At 39.4% G+C, this 6,521-nt stretch overlaps 1 long non-coding RNA gene across 1 annotated transcript in view; it reads right to left on the reverse strand.

The window, feature by feature from the left end:
* Positions 1-4,004: 4,004 nt before the first annotated feature.
* Positions 4,005-6,521, reverse strand: part of LOC127916146 (uncharacterized) — a 41,586-nt gene continuing 39,069 nt past the window's right edge. The window contains exon 3 of the long non-coding RNA XR_008093618.1: positions 4,005-5,059. This is a non-coding gene — a long non-coding RNA (uncharacterized LOC127916146). The remainder of the gene's footprint in view (positions 5,060-6,521) is intronic.

Here is a 6,521-nt window from a genome sequence, read left to right on the forward strand (position 1 = left end):
CATATCTGTTTTTGGAGTTCAAAACAGTCAACCCAAACTAAGCTAACAGTGTTTATCAAACTATTTTTGGAAACATATTGTTAGAATGTAATTGAACTAACTACCAATAACTTGTCATGTCCATTCTCAGAGGTTAATTAAACCTCCCAGGAAAACTTTCAGGGACCATTGTAAACGTTCTCAGAATCTCCATACAATCTAAAAATGTATGTTTCCAGAATAGGCAACATATTCACGTTCAGTTTTAACATTCCGGAATCTAATGGCTTCTTTCCCAGATCCAATGGGAAACAAAAAACTTAAATGTGTTAGCTGGGCAATTACCTATTGATAATATGATATTATATAACAAGGAAAGCATTTAGGAAGACATTGAGAGTACAGTGTATTCAGTGTCAATCTTACCATCTTGTTGACAAAGAGGACCACAATGGAAATACACCTTTGGGCTTTGTGTTTAATCGTTTATTTTTACATTAATTTAACCTTTATTTAACTAGGCAAGTCAGTTAAGAACAAAGTCCATCATTCTACAATGACGGCCTACCCCAGCCAAACCCAGATGACGCTGGGCCAATTGCGGACCGCCCTATGTGACTACAAATCACAGCCGGATGTGACACAGCCTGAATTGGAACCAGGGACTGTAGGGACGCCTCTTGCACTAAGATGAAGTGCCTTAGAACGCTTTGCCACTTGGTAGCCCTTGATTTAAAGGGGCAATTAGCAGTTGAAACATTAACAAAATGGTAAAAAGCTGAGTGATGGGGCTGGAGAAATGTAGTCACTCTCAAACTAATAGACAGTGTTATGGATGCAAGGTACGACTATCCACGATATAAAATGTATAGTTTTAACCATGTTTTGATTGAACCCTGTGGCACCCCCATAGAGACTTCCAGAGGACCGGACAGCATGCCCTCCGATTTGACACACTGAACTCTGTCTGCAAAGTAATTGGTGAACCAGGCAAGGCAGTCGTCCGAAAAACCGAGGCTACTGAGTCTGCCGATATAGGACTTGTTTTACTGTGGATATAGATACTTTTGTACCTGTTTCCTCCAGCATCTTCACAATGTCCTTTGATGTGGTTCTGTTATTGATTTGCACTTTTTGCACCAAAGTACACTAATCTCTAGGAGACTGAACGCGTCTCCTTCCTGAGCGATATAACGGCTGCGTGGTCCCACGGTGTTTACTATAGCCCTAGGACCATGCCTCAGGACTACCTGGCCTGATGACTCCTTGCTGTTCCCAGTCCACCTGGCATAATGAATTTATGAGCGCTCAATACCCGTTGAATATGGCCATGTCAGTAAACTCGGGGGGAAAAAGCGTAAGTAAATTGTTTCCAGCAGCACATTTACGCTCTGGTTAAAACACAACATATATTTATGTTAGATCACCACCAAATTAAAAAAAAACACACAGCCATTTTTCCCAGCCAAAGATAGTCACAAAAGCAGAATTAGAGATAAAATGAATCACTAACCTTTGATAATCTTCATCAGATGACACTCAAATGACATCATGTTACACAAAACATTTATGTTTTGTTCGATAATATTCATATTTATATCCACAAATCTACATTGGTGCCATTTTCAGAAATGCCTCCAAAATATCCAGAGTAATTACAAAGAGCCACGTCATATAACAGAAATATTCATCATAAACTTTGACGAAGATACATGTTTTACATATAATTAAAGATAAACTGGTTGTTAATTGATGCACCTGTACAGACCTCGTCTTCTGGATGGTAGCAGGGTGACCAGGCAGTGGATCAGGTGGTTATTGCCCTTGATGATCTTGATGATATATAACATACTATACAGTCAATTTAACATTATTTAGTTCATTAATGTCAAATGCAGAATTATGTACAGTAACAAAGTTATTTTGTATCCACACAGGAATAACTGGAAACATTTCAGACACTATATGCTCCTTTCCCAAGTCAACGTGATATTCATTTGATTATACCTCATATAGTTTGTTCCTGAGAGAAGACCAATTATGTAAAACATGAATGACCTCTTTCTATATAGTTTGGACCTTCTTATGGCTGCAATCCCGTTAACGGAATTGATATGACAACAGTCAGTGAAAGTGCAGGGCGCCAAATTCAAACAACAGAAATCTCATAATTAAAATTCCTCAAACATACATGTATCTTATACCATTTTAAAGGTCATCTTGATGTTAATCCCACCAAAGTGTCTGATTTCAAATGGGCTTTTCAGCGAAAGTACCACAAACAATTATGTTAGGTCACCGCAAAATCACAGTACCATCATCTTTGAAATGCAAGAGAAAGACCATAATGTATTATTCCAGCCAACTCAGCTGCAATTTAGATTTAAAAGTTTTAGACTGATCTAGTGAACCATTGTATTTCTGTTCATTTTGTATCAAGACTGCCCAAATGTGCTTCATGTGTTTATTAATAAAGTTTCATGTTGTACACTCTCCTCAAACAATACATGGTATTCTTTAACTGTAATATCTACTGCAAATGGGACAGTGCAGTTAGATTAACACGAATTTAAGCTTTCTGCCAATATCAGGTATGTCCTGGGAAATGTTCTTGTTACTTACTACCTCATGCTAATGGCATTAGCCTACATTAGCTCAACCGTCCCATGGATGGGACACCGATCCCGAAGAAGTTTTAACCTCATAGTCATGGTTTGATTTCAAATCTAACCTTTTGGAGTACAGGGCCAAAAGACACAAATGCTTCACCGTCCCAATAATTATGGAGGACATTGTATACGTACGTATATATATTTTAAAGTAAAGTCAGTTATTTCAATCAAATAATAGCGTACATGAAGGGATGGTGATTGTGTCAAATTGTAATTGTTGCAAAAAAACATTTAGAAGAATGTTGCTGGAAAGTGTTTACAATACGTTTGGTCTAAAAATAAACATGGTTAAGGAGTTTTAAACCCAAGTCTACCTTATGTGTCCTAGTCGGGAGGATCTACTCATGGTAATCATGGGTACTGATCGGTTAAAACCTCATTCCAGGTGATGTCTATTCAACAAGTTACCACCGAAGCTTAAGCTATGACGTTGAAATGCATATTTACTCTGTTCCATCTCACTGCACAATCTAGTCTTATACATTGCCTGGTTGGGCTGATAAACTTGATCTACACTATGCAAAGCATCTTGACATTATCTCCTATTTCTTTTAGACTAGCATTTGGTTTTCAAAAGCGGAGATTTGTATGAACCTTCCTGTTTGTCCCGTCGACATTTGCAACATTGTTTCAATATTGCAAGTCGATCTCCAGCTGTCCCCCATAGCAATGAACGTGTCGGGAAGACAGATGAGACAGACAGGCAGACAACTGGCAGACAACTGGCATCATTTGTATTGATCTACACAGAGAAATGTAAATAAATAAAAAAACAGGTTAAACGAAATGAAATGCAGCTACAGGTTTGCTGTCTTTCCAGCTTCAGTTTGAAGTGATTGTGTTAGCTGTGATGTTGCCTAGCTCATCTGAACAACAGTGTCCTGACAAGAGAGCACATGTTCTATGCGAGTCGAAATCACCCATCATTAGCTCATTGTTATGGACGTATCCAAATAAATGTCACTAGAAAACAACTTCAACAAACGCAAATGCAGTTACTTTGCTGTTATTCTGGCTGCACTGTTTGAAGTAACTGTAAGTTTGTCGTAGTTTACTAGCAAGCAAACAAGGGATAAGAACATTGCCAGCCAGTATGGAAATGGAACATTTAGAACAAACGAACAAAAGACTTAAGGACTTGATAGTGTCTCTGGCAACTAAACCGATAGAACGAACGCTTGTTTTTCAAGTTTTTCATGAAGATATGTCAATCATTATTTGAATATGTTGGTAACCGGTTGTATAAAAGTCATAAAGTTCTCAAGTCCGGTTTTTGGAGGATATATTGGTACGGTTTGCCAGCCCTCGACTTCATCTCAGGCCTAACAACACCCGTGCCAATATATCCTCCAAACACCGGCTTCTCAGGCATTATCACTTCAACAATAAACAGTCATAGGAATACAGTTGTAATAAAAGAGAACAAAAACCACACTTTCTTTATACACATAGCAAGTTAACAAACATACACGGAACAGAATACATGGAAAACGGTATCAAACACATCAACTTGATGGGTTAAGCAGAATTCCATCCAGGTCAGCGGGAGTGATAAGCCAATGCATTATACTTCTGAGCAAATATTCCAGCACCGTACAGGTGCTTTGCTTTATGCCTGTTGAAACTATACAACATACATCACAATAGTAGGCATTATGCACCTTTTCAGTTTAACAAACCACCAATAATCTCCTAGAAGTAGAATAACATTGTACTACTTTAAAATGGAGAGAGCACTCAATGGCTCTGGTCATACTGTCACATACACGGAAATGGCAAAGATAGGGATGTGTCCTCTTTACAGCTTTAGGGTGACAGAACTTCTGAAGGAGTATGTATGCTTTGTCCCCTGATGTAAAGTGAAAGTAAATAGGAGACAACAAATTCACAGGTAGGAATGTTCCTTGTAATAGAATTCCGTACTATAAACAGGTAACTGAATACTAAAACAATATACCCTTTTAGAAGTCTATGATGGTATTCTAATGTTCCTAAAGAATGAGTACATGACTCCAAAAAACAAATATATGCTTTCCTTTGTACTTGAGGGGAAAAGAAGCCTAAATCTCAGCCTGCATTAAATACTGCAGTGCATCTCCTCCTCATGGACTGCACCAGATGTGCCAGTTCTTGCTGTGAGATTTTACTCCCACCAAGGTACCTCCATGTTCTTGATATTTCTTGGGGGAATGGCCCTAGCCCTCACCCTCCGGTCCAACAGGTCCCAGATGTGCTCAATGGAACTGAGATCCGGGCTCTTCGCTGGCCATAGAAGAACACTGACATTCCTGTCTTGCAGGAAACCACGCACAGAACGAGCAGTATGGTTGGTGGCATTGTCATGCTAGAGAGTCATGTCAGGAGGAGCCTGCAGGAAGGGTACCACATGAGGGAGGAGGATGTCTTCCCTGAAACACACAACGTTGAGATTGCCTGCATAACTGAACAATAAAAATGCACAAATAAATAGGTAGTAAACCCAAAATGGCTTTGTAAATAAAAGTATACCAGTGACTGAGCCTACGAGTGACTAGAGAAGGCCAGCCAACCCTGGTATACAAAGTGCAGTGGTACCGTAAGGGTTTTGCAGTTTAAAATAAATCTCAAAGTGCCATGGTAAAAAGAGTGTCAATTGATCTCAAACACTGAGCGGAAGCATTCATATATAAAATATCCCCATGGTCTAGTAAAGGCATACATGTAGCTGATACTAGCCTTGCTTCAAAAGAAAAACAGGCCTTATTCCTAAAACAAACATGTATGTGTACATTTATTTTGCAACGCGAGCAGTGTGGTCACCATGTTAGCCCCACCCATGTCTTTAAGGAGTGACAGGGGTATACAATCGAACACACAGCCATGCCATATCCATAGACAAACACTGGCAGTAAAATGGCCTTACTAAAGAGCTCAGTTACTTTCAAAGTGGCACCGTCATAGGATGCCACCTTTCCAATAAGACATCAATTTTTGCACTGCTCGAGCTGCCCTGGTCAACTGTAAGTGCTGTTATTGTTAAGTGGAAAAGTCTAGGAATAATAATGGCTCAGCCGCAAAGTGGTAGGCCACACAAGCTCACAGAAGACCGAAGAGACCACCGAGTGCTAAAGCATGTAAAAATCGTCTTTCCTCGGTTGCAACCCTCATTACTGAGTTCCAAACTGCCTCTGCAAGCAACTTTAGCACAATAACTGTTTGTTGGAAGCTTCATGAAATGAGTATCCATAGAAGAGCACCATGTGCAATGCCAAATGTCGGCTGGAGTGGTGTATAGCTTGACGCAATTGGATTCTGGAACAGTGGGAATGCATTCTCTGGAGAGGTAAATCATCAGTACGAAACCAATTTCGATAAAAAATTCGTCAAAGTAACCCATAATGGATCTCCACTGAAAGTGACGTGCAGCATATGCCGAGCTTCTTGAAACAGGTCAAATATGTTGTTAGCTTATACTTAAAATACCTATCCAGGCATTGTAAGGTATGAGGAGGAATGTGCCCCTGATCTGAATAGTCAAAATACCAATTAGGCTGTGTTTACACAAGGAAACCAATTCTGATATTGTTTTTCACTAACTGGTCATTTGAAAAAGATTTGATGTGATTGGTCAAAATACCAAATAGTGAAAGAGTCAGACCAAAAGCCAGAGTCAGATTATACATTCAGAGGGGAACTGCTGGATTTACTGTAGATCAGCACTCCTCCTGACAACATATGAATACAGGCCCAGAACATTTAGCAGTTGTATGTTTTTCTAATCAGTTTAACTCTTCTGTTTATCCCTCAGTGCTTGTCATGGTTAAATAATTCACATGTCAGCAAAGGTGTAGTCCCGAGTATGCTTCCCCTGTAGTTTTACATTTTGGGATT

The sequence above is a fragment of the Oncorhynchus keta genome, chromosome 35, assembly GCF_023373465.1.
Source record: "Oncorhynchus keta strain PuntledgeMale-10-30-2019 chromosome 35, Oket_V2, whole genome shotgun sequence".
Lineage (NCBI taxonomy): Eukaryota > Metazoa > Chordata > Actinopteri > Salmoniformes > Salmonidae > Oncorhynchus > Oncorhynchus keta.